At 35.9% G+C, this 24,099-nt stretch overlaps 1 protein-coding gene across 3 annotated transcripts in view; it reads left to right on the plus strand.

Annotated features, from left to right (window-relative positions):
• The first annotated feature begins 4,354 nt into the window (after window positions 1-4,354).
• The window catches only part of LOC138703096 (UDP-glycosyltransferase UGT5-like), a 35,877-nt gene continuing 16,132 nt past the window's right edge, over window positions 4,355-24,099 (plus strand). The window contains exon 1 of one of the 3 annotated variants that reach the window (XM_069830680.1): window positions 4,355-4,553. The gene's annotated coding sequence lies outside the window, so the exon portion shown is untranslated. Of the gene's footprint in view, window positions 4,554-20,486; window positions 20,632-24,099 lie in introns of those variants that run through there. The other 2 variants (XM_069830681.1, XM_069830679.1) reach the window with 2 other exon arrangements.

Genomic DNA, 24,099 nt, shown 5'->3' on the forward strand with positions numbered 1-24,099 from the left:
TGACCACTGCTTTACATCATAAACTTTCATTCGAGACATAATAATGAAATATAGTGACTCCAAAAGCAATGATTTCACAATGATTTCCATAATATCTTTATTTAAAATGATTCCAATGACCAACGCTAAAACTAGGGTATAACGAGAAACTACTGCAACTTATGAACTTTCGACAAGACAAACTCTATGAAATTTCAACGACGAATGTTACACACAGCAACTCACCACTGAAGTTAGGGCGTGCCGTCATCTAGGTCTTTATTTGAGATAAAATGAGAAGAGGAAGGTACAGAAGTAATATTTTAATGCAAATTGTGAATAGATATTTGATAGCCATCTCAACCAGGGTTTAATAATCGGCCTCCTAATCAATTCTAAATGAATATTTGTATTTAATTAATTTTTTCTTTAAAAGAAACCCTAGTTAGGTAGGCTATCATTGAAAAATTTGTTGGAAATGCAACAAACAATTTAGGCTACAAGACAAATTACATTTTATAAAGAATAGAAATGATGATTAATTATGCAAATCGATAGCTTGAGTGCAGTGAAGGGTATCATGTCCAGGGTGCTGTCAGGAACTTTTAATTTTCGGAAGACTTCTAAGGACTCCCGTGGGATTTTGCCTCTAGCCCCAATCATAATTCCTATAACGACCCATATCTTGATGTTATGTTTGCTCCCCAAATCACTGCAGCATGGCAGATAAATTCTAGTTGGAATTCAAAATAAATAATATAATGACTAGACAGTGGATGCAGGATGACTTATCATTGAATGTAGGTGCACATTTACTATATGTTACATTTTTTTTTTCATTCAGACCATTGGCTCAACAGCTTTTAAACGTAGATAGACGACGTCAACATGTTACTGTATCTCCGTACAGTCAGAAGGAAAAGAAAAATGAAATACTTAGCAAATATCTCGTCATCATTGATGGAATTATTAGCGTTGCAGTAAACGACGATATAATTTTCGTATGCTGTCGAAGCTGTCGTCTTCGCCTATCGCTTAAACAGTTTTTGTATCGAGAGAATTTCTGAAGAAAACCTCTAAAATGGGGATCACTCAATTTCTTTACAGGAATATTTGCACTGAGCATCATGCTGCACATGTCTTTGCAAAACGTTTCGTTTACACCCGCACAACTGGATGATGATGTAGATGGTTCCTCAGATTTCATTTCAACGCATTCCTGTGCGATGTACTGTTGCAATGTTTCTCTATAGCCTGAGTTGTTTTGGTTTTTATTTAAATTTTACATACTTTACACACGATATTGACTTCGTTAGCACATAAAATGTCACTTCCATACTTCTTAATTGCATTTCGTATCTCTGAGCGAATTGAACGTTTTGCCTTCGCAATTGTGAATGGATCAGCACAACATATTCAACGCGTACTAAATACTTGAGCAAGATAACACAACTGCACACATTGCGTTGCAATATTACTATGAACGGACCGGGCTTTCTTCGTTTCATACGTTTCTGTACTCGCCAGGTACACAAAAGACTGACGACGCGGCATGTGCCATATACTCTGTTACGAAACAACTTCACTTTTCCTTAAGTCTTCCCGCATACACTGTCTGGTAATAACTATTTCCTCAGTGTTGGGAATTTTAATTTTTCGCCATTCACCCAGTTTTCCACTATAAGAGGAACACGCCACTTATCGCAAGGAAGGTGCATTGCGCCGATAAAAGGCTTAACAAATGGAATTTCCAAGAATGCTGTCCAATACAAGAAATACAAAAGTAAATATAAGTGAAATATTTATTGTAATGACCAAACAGCGAATTTTGGGTCCTGTTGCTGAACATCAGTTGCAGGGAGGTCATTGAGTAGGGACCGAAAACCCGCTGTCCGGTAATGATATAGTAAACTTACAATGATATAGAATGCAACAGAGGATTTGTTTCCATCATATCGGTATCATTGCTGCGGTTGAACATATTATTTCTTAAAAGAGATTGAAAATAATGGCACCGATTCAACATAAAGTTTACTATATTTTTCTGCACCTACATTTATGTCAATTAATAAGTGAGAGTTACGTTTAAAAAAACTGACAGTGCTGCAAACAAAAAAAAAATCACCAAAAATACCAAAAACATCTAACCAAAATGTTCATCGCATTAGAAAATCATTGCAACGAAGCCCACAGAATTCAATTGGACAGTCTCTATATAATTCCCACTTCCATCTTCTACCGTTCATAATGTGTTTCACAAACTCTTACGATCCGTACGTACAATCTTCAATTGTTACTTCACATTAAACAACACGATCACATAGTTAGAAGACGGTTTTGTGATGAAATGTTGCTGAAAATGAAGATGAAAATTTCCTCAATTCTGTAAGTTGCACTAGGCAACAGGTCATCTGGATGGTACTGTGAACAGATACAACACTAGAATTTGGGAAAATCAACTGCCTCACCAAATCATTGATCATCAAAGAGACACAGAAATTTCAACGTTTGGTACGGTTTGATTAAAGATCGCTTGATTGGACCTGTTTTCATTCAAGAAGCCACTGTGACTAGGTACAAAAGAATTCAGTTATTCTTTTACATTATATATACATATACATACGTATATATATACATATATATATATATATATATATATATATATATACAGGTTGTTTCGGGCTAGTGTTACTAACTTTCATGGATGTTGGGAAAGGGCACATGTAACAATTTGAGATAAGGAACCCTGGTCCGGAAATGACTGAGTCGAAAGTTACAAACGAAAATAATTGTATGGAAATTAATTAATTTTATTCCTCTATATACCTTATTTATGTGTATTTATCTGTACATCTTACATATACCTGTACTGTATTCACAACTGGTGTTCAAAGTTGCGTCCCCCAGCTTTGATGCAGGCATGACATCGTCGCACAAGGTTCTGATATCCTTTGGAACAACCCCGATTTTGTTCGAACATTGTCACAGACAGCGAGAATTCGTGCTCGGAGATCCTCTTCGGTGTCGACTGGTGTCTCATACACAAGACTTTTCACTTAACCCCACAAGAAGAAATCAAGTACGGTCAGATCAGGTGAACGAGCTGGCCACGAAACAGGACCTCCTCTTCCTATCTACTTTTCAGGGAATGTCGCACACAGCTGGTCACGAACAGTATGTGCAAAGTGGGATACGGCTTCATCATGTTGGAACAACATACGTTGACGAACATCCAGTGGGATATGTTCCAACAACTCGGGATGTACGTCTCTCAGAAACGGAATACTGTAGGTAGACAAGGTAAACAACGTTAGATCAATACAGTATGTGTAAGATGTCATTTCCACACAACTATTTTTGCTTATAACTTTCGACTCAGTCATTTCCGGACCAAGATTCCTTATCACAAATTGATACATGAGTCCTTCCCCATCATCCTTGAGAGTTAGTAACACCAACTCGGATACACCCTGTATATATACAGAGTGACCTGTAAGTTCATTCAGTGTCCTGCACAAGGGCATCTCTGTCACTGCAAACCCAGCATTCTCCAATCTTTCCTATTTTCTGCCTTCCTGTTTGTCTCCATATATGATCCATATGAACCGAAATATCATGAATTTCAGAGGTTTATTCTTTGAGATATTTCAAACAAAAAAGATTAACACAGTTTTGTTCGTTTTTTCCGACTTTTCGAGATCAAAACTGTTTTGCACGAAACATTTCACAGCGTGTTTTGGGAAAGTCATTGATTTAATTTCCAATATTATCAGTCAATTCAAGAGAGTAGCGCATTATGATGATAAATTATTTAAAAATCAGGTTTCGTCCTTAAATTGTGCAGAAATTTGATCCAAAGAAATGTAACGTTTCGTTCTGTAAAATAAATTTTAAATTCTACATTTTATTAGTAAAATGGTTGTGTGTTTTGGATTGTCAGAAGTTGCTACAAAGAGCATTCTTTTCTGCAAATCATTTGTGCTTGATTGATAGTACCTTGCTACAATAAAAATCTTGTTTTTTTGCAATAGTTTCTTCACAAATAGAAAACCAGCTACTTCTTCAGGTCGGTCAGGTAAAGTAAAGCAATATAAATCAAAGTATTCTGATAGAAGTTGTCTGTTTTCGCAATCGACCATTGTTGTTTTGTCGTCCATACTCTATATTGTAATATATTAACGGTCATAGCTCATAAATTGATTGCTCAAAAGATACGTCCTCACTAACTAATAAATACCAGCTTGTGCAACTGCTGTAGGTTCGCAACAGTTCATAATTCATGGTAGAGGGCACTGAACACGGAAATGTCTAGTCTTTTTACAGGTATATAACTCAGCTGAGGAGAGAAATAATTGTATTTAAGTTTCTGCTAATAGTTTAACCGGCCGGGAAGAATCTATGTTAGTGTTCATCAAACTCGGAGTACTGTGACGTACACACAGCGTGCTCTACCGCCCGCTGCACTGGTTCCCCTCTTCAGCGGGCAAGAACTGACGAAAAGGACTTTCGGAGGTTTGCAGTGGCGACTCCTTTTTTGTGATAACGATATTTACGTAAATGAACTGAATTGATTGGTAAATTAGAGTTGAAATGAAAAATGAATAAAACTAAATACTACATTATTTTTAGATTTATACTTTTTTCCTTTCATACTGCTATGTTATAAAACATAACTGAATCATTCGAAGCTACTGTCTAATAATCGTTGAGAAACTACTACAAAAGTTCGCCGATTAGGTAACCTTCCTTGAGGAAAACGCTGACGGTACATCCTTCTTGCCTTACTTGAATTATGACGACTTTCTCCATAAATTAACAACATATGATATTCCTAAACTGTGAATGACATTGTAAGTTGTTTATCGAATACCTGGTACCGAGCTGTCATCCGCTCGGCAGTAGACTTATGGACAGGGAGCTTGAACTCAGCTGACATGTATAGTCGGACTATCGGATCTGTGCCCCTTCAGCGCTGTCGTCGTTCTTGGAAAAGTTAACGCCTCTACTCACTCCATTCCACCAGCTTTCCTCCCACCACGTCAAACTGCAGGCCACGAACCTTGTCGAATAGGGGTGTTGCCAAACTTCCGTCAAACAGTGTTATGTCTCTTGAATATTGCTTATTAATAATGTGAGGTTCATTATTACTTATTCATAATTTAATTTAAGTAGGTCTAATGACGCTGATTGACTTCTACGATTAATTGGAGATAATTATATGATTACAATGGATATTTGTTGGTTAAATGGAATTTACGTGAAGGAAATCTATTTCTACTGAAGCTTTCCTGGCGATGTGATAATTCGAAATTCTCTCGGGCTTCCAGCCAGGTCATAAGTTGGTGATCCACCGACGTTTCGAGGATGTTCATCTTCCTTATCTTCAGGGTTAAATGATGTCTAGGGGTACCCAGCTCCTTAATTTGAGGAGCTCCTCTAGACATCATTTAACCCTGAAGATGAGGAAGATGAACATCCTCGAAACGTCGGTGGATCACCAACTTATGACCTGGCTGTAAGCCCGAGAAAATTTCGAATTAAGAAATCTATTTCGTTTTTAAAAAGAAATGTTTTCGTCATAAATACTTTTTCTTTACCTTATTATCTTATTTTGTTAGGTTTGGAACGTGATCTTGAAGGCCTAATAAAATTATAAAAATTGGAAGGAATGAATAAACACATAGTCATGTACCCTCTTTCTTTCTCATCCGAGCTAAGGACCGGCTATGGCGAAGTTAATACATACTACAATCTTATTTACATATTTACATACTATATAACATAACATGCTGATAATGTGCAGGAGTTCTAATTTATTCTTATGAAAATAAATTACATATTTACAAAAGACCAAGACTTGTATTATGCATGAAATTACAGAGGGCATATCCCGGACATATCTGAATCTGAGTCACTATTATTGCTGCTGCTGCTGCTGTCTTCACCCAGGCTGATAACAAATCTAGCTACTTCCTTTTCTATTAATCCGTAACGTTTCTTTCCCACCTTGGAAATGTATTGCTTTCCTCGCAACCTTCAATAATTTCTTCAAAGTCGGATCTTCTTTCTGCATCGTATAAAATTCTTGTATATTTCTTCTTAAAATACATAGGTCCATATCATCTACAAGAATTAAAGATTCCCTTGGTCTGTTCATCCCTGGTGATTCTAGCTTTTCATCTCCTGCACAGACTCCCTCTCGCCTGATTTTCTTTATTAGGCGCTCTGACCCGCCTTTATAAATTAGATAAAAATGTTGTATTATATCAGTATTAGTAAAGTAAGTAATTTTAATACGTAATCAATTGAAATAAAATAAGCCTCATCTGTGATCGCAGCTGCTCTTTTCGTTGCCTGATTTAGAGGAAAGAGATATTGACCTGTTTGTTTCTCTTCATCGAAAAATGCTATTACTTGCTTAATAATATTTTTTTCACCACTCCGTGCTACATTATTGATGTTGAGTTGACAACACTGGACTACAAGTGCAAATAAACTGAAGAAGATTCAAATTTGTGAGCAGTGATGGAGAGAAAGGGAGAGAGATAGAAAAGAGAGAGATAGGAATGCAAGGAGGGAAATGAATTATCGCGGCTGAGAAGGAATTAGGGTTCAGTTCGCATATCTTACGGGGGCGCAGATCCGTTGGTCCAACTATACGTACGTCTGTGCAGAGTACTTCCTGCTCAACACGTTGCCAAGTCTCTCACAACAGAATATTAACAAATTTAAGCATGCAATTTAATTTAATTTCACGAAAACATAATGGAACACACAAATATTTATTTAAACTAATATTAGCTCTTTGCTAGATATACCCACTGGTGTAATTGTTTTCGTAATTTTACTAACGATATAAGCAGTATAACGCAAGTAAAATAAGAAAATAATTTTTTCTGGGAAAACTATCGAGTTTTGACCCTATGTTGTATGGACATTTTTTGATCCTGCAGACCGTCCCCGACGACTGTGAAAAGGATGGCACTTACACCCCTTACACCTTGAATCATGTAATTTATTTTACTACTTAGCAAAAAATTAATTTTAATGTGTCCAAGTTTTATCAGGTTTCAAATATTTTAATATGTAATCAACATGTTTTTCCACCATTCTTAATTATGTTTCCCTATGATGTATTCATATTCTTGTGTTATTAATTGTTAAGTGTTTCTGAAGATGGCAGATTACGCCGAAAACGTTAATCACTGTAAAACAATGTTGTAAATATTCAAATATGTTATATTATTATAGCATTGTAATTTTGATAAGCAAAATGACAGAAATACCCATTTAATTATCACAAAAGAGCTTATCGGACCCACACATCATGATTATCAAAAGTTCTGTATACTTCAGTTTAGCAGGGTTTGTGATAATATATACTACTAGTTGAAATAAAGGTGCCTAAAGCAATACGAAAGTACAGAAGTAGGCCTACCGCTAGAGGAATTCGGAAGACAGTATAATCTGTGTAAGTGACGACATAATTGTATGCAATTTATGTAAGACTGACATAATCCGTTCTACAAAATGGTATTTACATGAAACTGGAATAAAAAACAAACATATATACCATTTTAAATTGATAGAAAGAAGTGAATCTGACGATGTAAATTCAACTAGTAAATCAGTTCCAGCGGGCGAATTAAGCAGAGATCTATGTGAAATGATGTTAAATACCAACATTCTTTTCTACAAAGCTGAGGACAAATACTTTAAGAATGTTGTTGGAAAGTGCACTTGTACACAAGAATAGTATCTGTGTTATACTAGTACCGGTATTTTAAGTTAAATTTTACAAAAAGTATTTTAATATAGACAAACATTTCTTTCAGAGCAGTACTTCTGTTAAAGTTGTACTGGTACTTTCAATTAAAATTTTACAACATAGGTTATCGTAATATCGGCTTAAATATTGCTTTAAAAGTGGTACTGTGTTTTTAGTTCTTACATAATAGTGGAAATGCACAGTTTATTGCCAGACGTGAAATAACCAGTGGCGTTGCGTCAATGTAAGCTAAAAAGCTAAGCTTCCCCAGTTAATAATAATTTCATAATAAACCTGCAGTTTATGAACAAAATTATTTATTAATTTTAATAGAGTTTATATTTATGCGTTAAATACTGTGATGCGGCAGCTCAGGATGATTTGTGATGCAGCAGTAAACAAGAAGTCTGCACACATCAGCTTCCAAGCAGACTGGTTTCTTTCACTCATTCTTCTGTGTAACCCACCCCGCAGATTTTCCATCCCTTTCTAACTAACCTACCCTGCTCGCAAGGCACGGAAGAAGCTAGCTTTTACATTGAAAGTTTCCGAGTTATCCCTTTCGTGAGTTGTGCTCAGTTGAAGTGTTAGTGTGCACTGTGGCTGATATAATAAATAATGAGTGAAATAACAGTTCCTGACACCAATTTGCTTGAATTTTTAGGACAATTCTAATATCAAGACTGACTTACGAACAAAAGTGCGATTTAAAAGACAAATGACCATGTCTATTTGTTACAGATATGTGTAAACCATGACATCATATTTTACCATTTGAGGTCATGCCTTATTGGTGTTACTTACGAGGTTCCAACCAATCTTCGGACTGCTGGCTTGAAATTGACTACTATTTATTTTAAGACTATATTTTTGAAATACGTTTTCTCATATGTACACGAAAGACAACTTGAGTTAGCTTCCCCTGCTCAAAATTTCATGCTACGCCACTGGAAATAACTCGTCAAGTTAAGAAGCTTATCGTACATCATAAATAAATATTGCTCACTGAGAACCTTGCACGTGGTGTATTATTATCTTTTCTACAAGAATTGCAACAAACCATAAGATACCGAGGGAATCACTTGAAATATGTAATTTTCGAAACATATTAACATACCAATAAATTACATTGTTCTAGCCACATTCACTGTCATTCTGATATTTATAAAACTTATAGTCACTTTAGAATTGCATGCTGAAATTTGTCACAGCCAAATGCCGAACCCCTGATGGCAAAATAATATACAATTTCCGCTTTGAATATAATAATAGTACAAACAATAGCCTCATCGAATCCGGTGAAGTCTAAAATATTGAACAACAGCCAGAAAGAAGATAATTACAATCAGAATCAAGCTATACTTCGTTTCATGTCTGACAGGAGCAGTAAACATTGCCGAAAGAGGAGGGGAGAAGTATAATTGCTATTCAACCAATGGCAGAGATCTCTTTTGACGCTTGGCATGAAGTTGGGCGGTCTGAAGCGTTCTACCCTCGCCCAACTTCAAGGCAAGCATGAATGAAACCTCTGCCATTGGTTGAATAGCAATTAACTTCTCTCCTCCTCTGACGGAAATATTTACTTCTCCTGTCGGACATTATGGGACGAAGTATAGAATACAAAGAAGAATTCGCTTATTTAGAACTAATCACTTCATTTAACAGTATAACCCGGAAATAAATACCATTCAATTAGGGAAAGAAGCCTTGTCCTCACGGGATGCCTTGGGTTATTTTTATTTTATCTGCTACAGAGATGTGTGTGCGAAGTTTAAGGGGATATTTCGTAATAAACTCATAAAATGTACCCTTGTAAGTTTCCCTAAACATTAATTAAGCCATTATTTGTAGACATTCATATTGTTCAAAGTGAATCGAAAATTAGTAATAAAGTCTGACCTTGTCATTAGATGGCTGCCAGGAAGTAGAATTACGAACCTGTAATCAGAAATACAAACAAGAATTGTATCATTATCATTATCATTATCATTATTATTATTATTATTATTATTATTATTATTATTATTATTATGCTTGCTTGCTTACTTACTTACTTACTTACTTACTTATTGGCTTTTAAGAAACCCGGAGGTTCATTGCCGCCCTCACATAAGCCCGCCATAGGTCCCTATCCTGAGCAAGATTAATCCATTCTCTATCATCATATCCCATCTCCCTCAAATCCATTATAATGTTATCTTCCCATCTACGTCTCGGCCTCGCTAAAGGTCTTTTTTCCTCCGGCCTCCCAACTAACACTCTATATGGATTTCTGGATTTGCCCATACGTGCTACATGCCCTGACCATCTCAAACGTCTGGATTTAATGTTCCTAATTATGTCAGGTGAAGAATACAATGCGTACAGGTGTCAGGAACTTGTGTAACTTTCTCCATTCTCCTGTAACTTCATTCCTCTTAGCCCCAAATATTTTTCTAAGCACTTTATTCTCAAACACCCTTAACCTATGTTCCGCTCTCAAAGTGAGAGTCAAAGTTTCACAACCATAAAGAACAACAGGTAATATAACTGTTTTATAAATTCTAACTTTCAGATTTTTTGACAGCAGACTAGATGATAAAAGCTTCTCAACCGAATAATAACAGGCATTTCCCATATTTATTCTGTGTTTAATTTCCTCCCGAGTGTCATTTATATTTGTTACTGTTGCTCCAAGATATTTGAACTTCTCCACCCCTTCAAAAGATAAATTTCCAATTTTTATATTTCCATTTTGTACAATATTCTCGTCACGAGACATAATCATACACTTTGTCCTTTCGGGATTTACTTCCAAACCTATCTCTCTACTTGCTCCCAGTAAAATTCCCGCGTTTTATCTAATGGTTTGTGGATTTTCTCCTAACATATTCACGTCATACGCATAGACAAGCAGCTGGTGTAACCCGTTCAATTCCAAACCCTCTCTGTTATCCTGGACTTTCCTAATGATATACTCTAGAGAAAAGTTAAAAAGTTAAGGTGATTGTGCATCTCCTTGCTTTAGCCCACAGTGAATTGGAAACGCATCTGACAGAAACTTACCTATACGAACTCTGCTGTACATTTCACTAAGACACATTTTAATTAATCGAACTAGTTTCTTGGGAATACCAAATTCAATAAGAATATCATATAAAACTTCTCTCTTAACTGAGTCATATGCCTTTTTGAAATCTATGAATAACTGATGCACTGTACCCATTTTTTCTCCATTATCTGTCGTATGCAAAATATCTGGTCAATATTATTATTATTATTATTATTATTATTATTATTATTACTATGATTATTATTATTATTATTATTAGTTTATCAGTGTAATTATCACTGTTATTGTAGTACAGTCATCCTTGTCTTAACCTATTATACACTAATCGTTCTTGGTTAGGACTTTAATATTAATAACAAACAAAGCCCTGATTTCCATGCACTATCTTATCTCAAAACATGCCTGAATTTATGTACTATCATATAATAAAACATGAACAATGCAGCGAAAAAACCAGTAAAAATATGCACTATCAAAATTGAGTTCTACAATGTTACATTTTTATTTTGAAACAATTTACTGCAACAATTTCTCAAAATTTTCTTCACTTTAACTCATATCACTCATGTGTTCATCTGAAGCACGTTCTTGAATAGAGACAATTATTTTTTTACGTTACAAGAAGTGACAGGTGTATATTTACTTACTTACTTACTTACTGGCTTTTAAGGAACCCGGAGGTTCATTACCGCCCTCACATAAGCCCGCCAATGGTCCCTATCCTGAGCAAGATTAATCCAGTCTCTACCATCATATCCCACCTCCCTCAAATTCATTTTAATATTATCTTCCCACCTACGTCTCGGCCTCCCCAAAGGTCTTTTTCCCTCCGGCCTCCCAACTAACACTCTATATGCATTTCTGGATTCACCCATACGTGCTACATGTCCTGCCCATCTCAAACGTCTGGATTTTATGTTCCTAATTATGTCAGGTGAAGAATACAATGCGTGCAGCTCTGCGTTGTGTAACTTTCTCCATTCTCCTGTAACTTCATCCCTCTTAGCCCCAAATATTTTCCTAACAACATTCTCAAACACCCTTAATCTCTGTTCCTCTCTCAAAGTGAGAGTCCAAGTTTCACAACCATACAGAACAAACGGTAATATAACTGTTTTATAAATTCTTTGGTGTATATTTAAGAGAAGAAATTTGAGGCAAAGTGAGGTCGAATTGTGGGTATTTTGGATTTTTGCATTAACATGACTCCATCGGGAATCGAACCCGCGACTTTCCGACTTTGCATCGTTACGCCTTAATCGCAACGCTATAGTGCACAAGTACTTATACCTTTATTACAAAAATTACAATATACTACGCCACAGTCCATCTTAAGAAATTCTTTTCCCTTTATCCATTTCGATACAAGACCTCTTCTTGCAGTTCTTAAGAGGAACTGTAGTAAACCACAAGACACAAAAGTATACTAAATTGCAGTTTGCAACCATGCTGCTTCTGCCTTCCTTCCTTTCAGTATTTAACTTCCGAATTGTAACGATCAAGAGTTGGGGGCTGGAAATTTCAGTATAACAAAGGAAAAGTTTAGTGGAAAAACCAAAGACTAGTTGTCAGATACGATGTTACGAAACCATATTACCAGTAGCTTTCTTTTATATCTTTTTGTAAATAGACAAATGACGTGAAAATACCAGATTCTACGAAGCAGTGCCCATAGGTAAATGGCACTATTATGCAAGTTAACATAATATATGCATTAAAGCCAGAAGGAGGACAAAATATGAAATACGATAGTCTAGAATTGTTTACGATCTCTAGAAAAGAATTTTGAATGACGTCATGTGCGTCAGGAGTCATACACAATTGAACTGTTGTAAGAGGTGACAGACCAGTAGTGAGTGATTTAAAAGTCAGAGTGCATGGTGTCTCACAGCAGCAATGCTCAAGAAAATCAAGCCTTTTTGGGAGGGGTACATTACGAACCTTTCCGATGCAAAGCATAGTTAAGTGAAAATAATAGAAGCCTGCAAAAAACGCGGTTCCGTTATTTCCAAGAAAGGCATCTTCTGTGTACTTAATAAAACTGGTAAAGCTCGGATGGGATTAATTTGTATCATTATTTCAGGTGGTGCAGCTTGTGACGAGGGGTAGAATTGCTTGCTTTTTCCCCCTCTGGAATTAATCTCATTCGAGCTTTGCCAGTCGTATTAAGTACACAGAAGATGCCTTTCTTGGAAATAACGAAAGCATGTTTTTTGTAGGCTCCTATGATTTTCATGTAACTTGGCATCGGAAAGGGTCGTAATGTACCCTCCCAAAAAGGCTCAATTTTCTAGGGCATTGCTGCTGTGAGACACCGTGCACTCTGACTATGAAATCACTCACTACTTGTCTGTCAACTCTCACCACAGTTCAGCTTTCGTGTGACTCTTGATGCACATGACGTTATTCAAAAATCGTTTCCAGAGATTGGAAACAACCCTGTATGTTCTATTGAACCTAAAATATAAACACATGCATTATGGATGAATTTACTCCCAAAAAATTGACAAAACATGTAAACATGCACGAAAAAAAAGGTTATGTGGAATTATGTATGTCATAAAACGAATAGGTAATAGTTTACAAAGTTGGAGAAGAGTAACAAGCTTATACAGAAACATGCATTTGCATGGAAATCCGGGATCTAATAATAATAGAGCATGGTGGTAGCTCGATTAACACCCCTGCATTGCATTCTGGAGGTCTGGAGTTCTGACCCAAATACCGGTTATCCTGTGTGGTTCTTTCGTGCTTTTTCTATCATTCAAGGTAAATTCCGGAATAGTAAAATTAATTGAAGATATCCCGCGAATAAGAGTGCAACCAACAAATCCACAATGCAAGCTTCAGTAGAAAAGTGAATAATTTCAGGGGGCATATTTTTTTTCCATCTCCAGTTGAGAGGTCTTATGGTGGCAAAGTTAGATGGAGATACGAGATGAGTTGGAACTTTCTATCTAAATATTTACTACATAATCGATGACTGTCTGTCTGCTATAACAAAATTCCAAAGAATATCAATACCTCATACTTAAGTGCATAACCTAACTCACATCACCCTCATAAGTAGGAAAAAAAATTAATTCTGATTTTTTCTCCATAGAATGTTACTCTTTTGTCTCTCTCGTATTTTATTGAACACGTAGGTTTAGTGTATTTCTCACAGTTAGATCTATTTACTTAATTTATCATGCGCTTTTAGTTTTGTTAAGTACATGTATTGTGAGTCCCTATCACCACGGCATGGCGCGTCCTCAGGTTGCGGATAGAGGAGACGGCCTCCAGATATGGAGGGTAGCTGCGAATATATTGAATAAGCACTCGTGGACAGGCGATAAGGGGATGGTCCTCCAGCTTGGGGGTTGGGCGAAGGACTAACAACCCATCACCGTAAAAAACAGCTTGTTACGAAACCTAACAATAAACCTCGGAATGGGACTAATTCTCCGACACGATCTCAGCAAAGAAATAAGGTTATGAGATTTGGTACATGGAACGTAACTAGTCTTTATAGAACAGGAGGAGTAACCTTAGTAGCAAAAGAACTAGCTATGTATAGAATAGACTCTGTGGGAATACAAGAGGTTAGGTTAGATGGGAATGGCATATCACAAATAGGAGATTAGCCTACTTGTTGTATTATGGGGAGGGAAACAATAATCGCCAATTAGGATCAGGATTCTTTTTACATAAAAGAATAAAATCAGCAGTAAGAAAGGTAGAATTTATCAGTGACACGTTATCGTATTTAGTACTTAAGGGTAGATGGTGCTATATCGTAGTTATAAATGCTCACGCCCCTACAGAAGAGAAAGACGACAATATAAACGATAGCTTCTACGAGGAATTGGAACACACTTTTGATCAGTTATATAGATATTACATGAAAATTTTATTGAGGGATTTCAACGCTAAAGTAGAACCAACTATTGGAAAAGAGAGCCTACACGTAGCTAGTAATGACAATGGAGTTAGGTTAGTCAACTTTGCCACATCAAAAATTTTAATTGTCAAAAGTACAACATTCCCCCATAAGGATATACATAAATATACTTGAATGTAGCACGTATGGGCGAATCCAGAAATGCATATAGAGTGTTAGTTGGGAGGGCGGAGGGAATAAGACCTTTGGGGAGGCCGAGATTTAGATGAGAGGATAATATTAAAATGGATTTGAGGGAGGTGGGATATGATGGTAGAGACTGGATTAATCTTGCTCAGGATAGGGACCTATGGCGGGCTTATGAGAGGCGTCAATGAACCTCCGCGTTCCTTAAAAGCCATAAGTAAGTAAGTAAGTACACTTAAATTAGTGTTGTTTAAGGCATTAGATATTTTTCCTGGCACTCGACTGTGATGTTTAATTTTGTTTGTGTCTTTTATTTGCTATAGTTATTTACGTAATTTTCCACGTGTTACCTAGTGTTAAAGTGTTTTTGCATTTAATTAGTGTTATGTTAGTGTCATGAGAAGATTTTGTCCTCCATTCTGCTCTAATAAAACCCTGAAAGTTAGAATTTATAAAACAGTTATATTACCGCTTGTTCTGTATGGTTGTGAAACTTGGACACTCACTTTGAAAGAGGAACATAGGTTAAGGGTGTTCGAGAATAAGATAGGAAAATATTTGGGGCTAAGAGGGATGAAGTTACAGTGAGACTGGAGAAAGTTACACAACGCAGAACTGCATACATTGTATTCTTCACCTGACATAATTAGTAACATTAAATCCGGACGTTTGAGATGGGCAGGGCATGTAGCACGTACGAGCGAATCTAGAAATTCATATAGAATGTTAGTTGGGAGGCCGGAGGGAAAAAGACCTTTGGGGAGGCTGGGACGTAGACGGGAGGATAATATAAAAATGGATTTGAGGGAGGTGGAATATGATGGTAGAGACTGGATTAATCTTGCTCAGAATAGGGACCGATGGCGGGCTTATGTGAGGGCTACAATGAACCTCCGGATTCCTTAAAAGCCATTCGCAAGTAAGTAATGCTACCCTAATGTTTTTTAATATAATGGAGACTATGTTGTTTGTTTTGATGATGATAATGATGATGATAATATAATAAAATATTATAAAACTTATGAATGCCACTACCTGACAAATAAATACTGTAATTCAACTCTAGTCTATTATAATGATAGTTTCTACATGTGTGGAATTTTGCCCCATAGCAATAGCATGTTTACCCCAGGCCTGAGGCAAAGATCCTCTTCCTTCATTTGTGACATTATTTTAAATATAATTTTAGCACATAATACAATCACTCTTTAACTTATGGCATCATGTAAAGCAGTGGTTCCCAACCTTTTTTGACTGACGACACAATTTAGGCCCCTACTGAACGCCCACTATATCGCGACACACTTATTTGTTTTTATTAATAACAATATAATAATAACAACAACCAGTGATATTCTTTGGGAGGAATAGGTGGTGGAACTCTGTGTAGAATATTTTATAGCGTAGTATACGGGGAGATCATTACTGTTCACTGCACGGGAATTTCTTCGTTTTTATCCTCCTTTTCGTCCAACTAAGACTTTTGGGGCCATATTCAAAGACATTCTTGGCGCGGGCTTCCGGCGGATGATCAGCGAACTAACGTTTTTCGTATTCATAAACCAGAGTTAGCGATGTGATATGATATGAATCCTGTACAACTAACCAATCGATAGTCGGGGCTAGTTTAGCACGCTCGTAGCGCGGGCTAGCGAAATGTCTATGAATAGCACCCTGCAGGTCTAAGCGGAATTCAAAGAAAAATTAAATTAAAAACATAGTTATTCACACATATTTCGCTTGCATGATGAAAAATGCAAGAAAAAAGTGCAGGAACGCTGTTCCAGCGCGTTCCGTCAGAAAAAAAAAGCATTGAAACGTTATGTAGTGTCGGACATCCAGTGTTGTAGATAGGTCTATGTTAATAAACAATCGAAAATACTTAAAAAAAAAAGCAACTTGAATAGATTAGAAAAATACAAACGTAGTATGTGTCAAAAATCCCAGCCTATCTATGTTGGATGTCCGATAAAAGATTTTTATGTCGTTTTTGAAAACTCACCTATTTAAATTAATGTGAAGTCTGCGCTTGGTGGGCTGCACAGAGTTTCCCTATACGTGGCCTTATGGTTCACTGGACACTTAAATCATCTTCAAGATGCAGCAGTCTGTTACTTTGTTTAGAGTTCACTATTTTCATAGTAGAAAATGCTGATTCACACTATTATGACGTTGAAAACGGCAGTTATAAATGTCTTTTTAGTTTATTCGGCACCATCGACTGATTTGACAAAACATTTCCGCATATAAAACAATCGGGATTTTGTTTATATTGATCTCCACGCCACGTGAAACTATATTGAAAGTATTCATCACTAGATTTACGAAACGCAGTATGGTTTTATGAACCCTGAAGGGAATTTTCGCGTACATTATTTGAATTAGCACTACTGTTATCTAATTCTAACCCAGAGCTTGATTTCGAATTAAAAATTTGTCAATAATAAAATCTAAATAATGGACTTTTCATAAAATAGTCGCACTATCATACTGAAACTGATCGATATGTTCTGACGATTCTAAACTCTAGGGCAGGCATGTCAGAAATCAGACTCTGAATGTGCAGTTATGTGCGCGGATCGCCGGTCTATGTGGACTGCATCATTCAAGGGTTGCTCTTACCAGTTCTTAGCTGCAGGGGTGTACAATAATCTATTCTGCGCTTCTAGGGTTGGATTAAATAGGCATTTGGACATTATAAATACACTTAGCAGAAGGAAAAAAACACGGTTATTATCAGTGTCTACATTTGACAATTGCAATACAAAAAACTTTAGGCTTACTCAGTTATGCTTGACAAAGTAGTGGTTTGTAAAGCATAATTTATTAATATGATTTTTATATAGTATTTGAAGAAAAAGAATATTGCAGTAATGTCGAAACAACAAAGAACGAACACAGTATTTCATTTTACGTAGTAGGTTATAATTATTTTAAATAATAGACCCTATTCTTTCATTCTTCGTCAAGCATTATTATTTATTGGGACCATTGGTACACAAATGTTAAAGAAAATATACTCCCAATTAATTGCATGTAGTAGGACATTGTGAAGTTTTTACACAAATAATTTCCTTGCTGTATGTCAATATAAATTAACATTAATATTAATAAATGATATAAATTAAGCTTAGAATTTAAATTCATATAAAGTTTATTTAGAAAACGTTGAGAGCAAGTATCGAGAAGTTGGCATCGTTACTGAAAGAAATTAAAAGTGTAGTTCACAAGCTGTGAAGCGACGATATTCTATTTATGTCAGGTTTAAGGTTTTATTAATGTAAGTATATTAGCATAATATATTGACGTGAGACGGAAAATTTGTCATTATATATATTCCAGAAAATTTTTCCGCCTTGCAAATAGTTACTTTCTTCGCTCCTTACAACCACAAGAACCTTAATGTATTCCTCACAATATTCTCATCACTTACCAGCTTATCAAATGAAAGTCGTAAGTCGTCTTATCTTTGATGGCTGTGTTAGTACAGACTCTAAAACAACGCCAATGTCAATTTCGTTTTGCCGTGAGAGTACTGATTAACTTTACTAATCTGATCTAAACTGTCACAACACTATTACCTCGACATGAGCTGATCAAAACCTTTCATTTTAAAATAATTATTGTTGGCTGAGGAAAACATTATAACAATTATGTTATATGATTCATAATTTCCCTTCTTCGTTATCTGTGAACTCCTCACTTTATTTATCATAACTCATTCACAGACAGCCAAATCAGTACCCGTACTGAAACTGAGTTAAGGCTAGTTCACAATAAACCGGGAACGAGAACCAGAATGAAAACGAGAAGCAGAGGACGTGAATATGAAAATTTTTGATTCACAATGAACTGAGAACGTAGACGACTATGCATCGATATGCATGTCAATAAAGATATGTAAAGTCGATATTACGCATTCTGATGTTATTTCTGTATAATTGACCAATTACATTCTCTCATGAGTACAAGGCAGCCAACATAAACACAGGTTAACCAACTTCGAAATTTCAACTGAAACATTTCATATGTACGGTACTATAAATATGCCCATGCATCTTTATCACAACCTATTTTAAGTCTACCATAGCGTAAAATAATTAGAGATCAAACATTTGTAATAGAACAAAAATGAACACAACAGTAGTTATTGAATTGAAGCATGAATATGTAGTGTGTAATACAACCCATACAGTAATAAAATATGATTCGCTTCCGATCGGTGTTCAAAGACGCAGCTATTGAAAGCCACGTATTCTCCTTCATTTTCTCATCTTTATACGAGGCGCGCCGCTTATCGCAAACGTGAGGATTTTTCTCAACACTCAAAATTAGAATTTCATCAAATAAAACTTGTTCCAAAATTAGAATCTCATCAAATAAAACTTGCTCCAAAATAGCTTTTAGATGGCAATAGAATGAATCTAGTGGGCTGTGATCGGAAACGTGAACGCCAAAGTTGAAACTTGGCCAACTCTCCGTTCCCGATCCCGGGCTCCGGCAAGCTTTTCGTTAATTGTGAATGATCACATTTAAATGTACACAATTTAACAATTTTACCGTTTTCGTTCCGATTCTCGTTTCCGGTTTATTGCGAACCAGCCTTTACTGAGAGAAAAGCTGATATGCTGTTGCAGGTCTGTATAGCCTGTAGCGTTGCCCTCCAAGGCGATTCACTCCCTCCAGGTAGGGGAATAGAAAATGCACATCGCACAGAGGCTACTGCACAATGTGCAAGGTTTTGACATGCCTGCTCTAGGGCCTACAGTATTTATTACTAAGTGGGAAGAGTAAACGAATTACTGAGCATTGTTGCAGATGTTCACGTTTCATTGGTAAAGTCTGTCTCAAAATAAAATGTACCATATCAAAGGCTTCGTTGTAAATAAAAAATGCGTTGTAAAGAGACTTTCTGGATGGCATAAAATTTATTTTTCAATTCCAAAATTTCGCGACATACCGGTTGCGAACCACTGATGTAATGTATGATTCTAGGTGTGCTGTGTATAAGTTTCATTGTCATGAAACCAGAAAACCAGCTGGGAAAAAACAGAAAAGTGTTAAGCGTGCACCTTTACCCCAGCCTACCCTATTTGTCATTGTGACATTTAGCATTAATAAAATTATTGTCACTTCCGAACATCTAGATATGCAAGTAACGGGTATTATCAATAGCTAATAAATACTTGTAGCATGTAAGGGACATTGCATCGTTCCTTCGAATATAATAAAACTACTCATACATTCTAAACAGATTATTGCGTATAATATATTAAGCACTTCCGGAACATGATATGTACTTAAGACAGGTTGACAGTTAAGTAGAGGTAGTGAAGGTTATCACATGCTAATACTATCCTTGTCTCATCCCTGTCTCCATTGCAATTATTTTAAAATGATTCACTGTTTAATATTTTATAACTTAACATAGGATTATCACTACATCCTGTTCAGTATACTATTTTGGTTCAGAAATGATTAGTAGACCAACTTGAAAACCTGTTGAATATTTTTAAATAATAGGGAATTCCGTGACATATGTTCAGGGAAATTATAAACTTCGAATTGTATATAAAATAAAATAGAAACTGGTATGTCATATATATTCCTCTATTGTCACAAAGTAGGCCTACTACAAAGAGACATCCACTAGAAAAATAACAAGTCACACACTATCATATAGTAAGATATGACTACTAAATAAATTGATTCTCAGTCGGTCTTCCAGGACTTAGTGGCACTGGTCACTTCAGAACGCGAGTGGTAAGCATTATTAACTACACGATGAAGGTATTGCATCAAAATTGGTCAGAAAATGAATTGATATAATGTTAATATGTTAAAATATACAAAAACCATTACTAGCTTTCTAAAATACAGGTCGTCTTTGCGCTGAATTCAAAACTTGCCGTTTGTCAGTCATCATAACGAATGAATGACTACTAAGACCGATTTTTCTGTTCCACAAGGCCTGTAATCCAAAACGACCTCTCGTTTCCTGTTTTTTCCATGACAATGAGATGTTGCTCAAAATTTAACTTATCCTTCAGTTCAATGTGAGCATTTTTCGCTGTGGTTTCTCTCCCAAATTTTGCACTCCTTTTTCCATATTGGGGATCTCATCTGTCTTAAAGATCTCAAGAAACTTTTCGTAAAATTGAATCGATTATTATTGAAAGGTCACACGTCCACTTTTTTGACAAACTGAGTTATGACCACCATCATATTCTTCTTACTGTAGCGCACCATTTGCTGAAGAAAAGCCTCAAGTATGTGCACTCTACCGAATGTTACAGTGTAAAGGAGTTTCCGTTTAGTATTGAAAGTGCACGTGTCCAGGACATGTGACCTATCAATAACAAACTCTCTTTTTTTCCCATAATTCTTTGCATGATGTACAATATAAAATCTCATGATTCCATTCTTTGTTTACAACAGTTACAAAATGGCGAGTAGTTGAATCACTAGGAAAACAAGTGCCTAAAGATCATAAATATATTTTTACATTTCAGAGTATTCAATTGAATCATTCGAAGCTAAAAGGAACTAACAAGGGAAGGGTTTCGGCTCGAACAGGAATTTCGTATCCAAAATTTGTATACAGGCCCATCTTTACATCTCCGCAAAGCTCCCAAAAGCATTCGTTTGTGTAATGTGTGGTTCACCTGTCAGAGCACTGTACAAGTTGAGGGGTGGGGAGAGCACTGCACAAGTTAAGGGGATGGGACACCTTACCCGTAAGCCTAGCCTAGCCTAGAAGCTAGTGCGAGTGGTAAAATGTCTAAAGCCCATTTAAGGACATTTTTCTCCAACGTTCTGTCTGAAAATCTTGCAGCTAGTCAAAAGTATATAGCGTACTGCTGTGTGATTCATGGAGTGCGCACAAGGACACAACCTTAAACATGAATCATTCCAAGGCTAGGACATAGAATGTATGATCATTCCACCTAAAAAAAAAAAACTAAATATATCCAGCCTCTGGATATCTATTTCCTTACACAGTACAAAATATATGCTCGGAGGATAACAGATTACATAAGAACCTCTTGCTGAGAATCCAGAACTTGACTTGTGAAATCGAGTGTTTATAATGGAAATGCACTCTGTTATTCATAACCAGTTTTCTGCTCCAGTATACCGCCCTATGCTTCAGTATTCCTGACAGTCAGCTGGTTACGTGAATACTGAACAAGTCTCGGAGTTCAAAAATGTAATTCAGGTAGCATTTGATTTTTCAGCACTGGAGTGTGGTTCAGAAGATTGTTCAGGTGTTGCTTCTGCGTGTTGTGCTTATTGCTCTGCTCCATGCTGTTTCATGCATTTTATAGAGAATCCTCATGTACATTTTTAAAGAAGTGTATTGGCCAATACCAACCAAAGAGAGAGTTACACAAATGAATGCTTTTACGGTCTTCATCACCATTTTTAACCAAAAATTCCTGTTCGAGCCGAAACCCTTCCCTTGTAAGTCACTTTTCACAACTTTTCAAAAGAAGCAAAAAACATCCCACTAATAACACAAATATTATATTTTTATGTTATAGAAGACAAAAGAATATTTAAAAGTCTTAGTTCCTTCGTCCACCGTTCGATGCGCATGACATCCATTGTTAAAATTGTTGCATAACCCAAAACTACATATTTTGACTTAGTTCCTTTTAGCTCCAACCGATTCAATTATGGTTTCTGATGCTAAGTCCCCGGGTAGGCCTACAGTGGTTGCATATGAATATATTGATGGAGTAATGACACACACATTCAAGTTACTGCATAGAACTAATGCGATGTATCCTAATGATTTGAAAATACTTTAAAGTAAATCATATTATGGAAAAGTTCCAATAAATAAGAAGAAAGTTGAAGATGTCAGCCAAGTTACGCAGTATGTAATTCCTGAATATCTTCAATTTTATAAAGAAATTCCGCAGTGCCCGATAGAAGTGAAAAACAGTGAAGGTGATTGAAAACTTCAGAGGAAGTGTTTAATGAAGAAACTTAAAAGCTTTTATGCTTTTAAATTGCTTTATTTCAGAAATAAGATATATTGCCGTAGCAAAATAATGTTCTTAACGGTTATATTCTTAAATATTTGTTAGTCAATAATAGTTAAAGCACGTTTAAGAACATAAAGATTCATTTTATTACATTTTACTTATTATTCATTATTGAAAGGCCACAAGTACATCACAAATATTATGTTTTTACAGTTAAGTTTTGGTGATGTTATCATTAATTTATGAATGTAAATGTAACTTAACACCTCTGTCGCCGAATAAAAAATATCTGATTACACTGCAAAGTGCTATTAGCAAAATAAACAGCTTTTTGCTTCTCCTGTAAAATTGACAAAAGTGGATATATGACCTTTCAAAAATAATCGGTTCAATTCGAGTTCATAACTATGAACCATACATAACTTAATGAACGTGTTTTTAAAAAGAGTAACCAAGTTTGGATTCTTTGTTCATTTAGGCTATATACAAATTGTTGGAATTAAGAGAACACTCCTTAAAAATGACTTTCATACTAATCATTTTTTTCCAACCGAATTTTGAGAGCATTTTTACTAAGTAAAAGATAACAAAATTCAAAATTTTGAAGTTCCAAATGTTTTTGGCTTTTGATTTTTGATTTTTTTTCTATTCTTTTTAGAAGTATTTTCAGACCCAAGTTTATAGTAGAGGGTCTCAATTTTCAAGCTTAATTTGTTTTTGGTTACATTCACAAGACATAGAGAAACATTTCTATGCATTCATTTTATAAAATATCTTATTTATTCACCTTCAAGTCGCTCTCGGTAGCGTAGTTGGTATAGCGCTGGCCTTCTATGCACGAGGTTGAGGGTTCGATCCCGGCCGAGGTCGGTGACATTTAAGTTTGTTTAAATGCGACAGGTTCATGTCAGTAGATTTATTGTCCTGAGGGACAAAATTCCGGCACACTGGCGACGCTGATATAACCTCGCAGTTGCGAGCGTCGTTAAATAAATCATAATTTAAATTTCACCTTCAAAAGTTTTTTGAAATTTGAAAAATACCATTTTTCCTATAATTAATAAAACAAATATTAATAAAGTAATATTTTACTATGCAGGAATGAAGGCGGCCGCGTTGAGTTCTGTTCTGAGCATCTATACCCCGTGCTTTCAGAGAGCCAATCAATTACCTTCATTCATTTCGTGTACTGTAACCGAGGCAGAAGTACCGCATGTGCTCTGTATACTTTCAGGAA

Source organism: Periplaneta americana, chromosome 7 (genome assembly GCF_040183065.1).
Source record: "Periplaneta americana isolate PAMFEO1 chromosome 7, P.americana_PAMFEO1_priV1, whole genome shotgun sequence".
NCBI classification, from domain to species: domain Eukaryota; kingdom Metazoa; phylum Arthropoda; class Insecta; order Blattodea; family Blattidae; genus Periplaneta; species Periplaneta americana.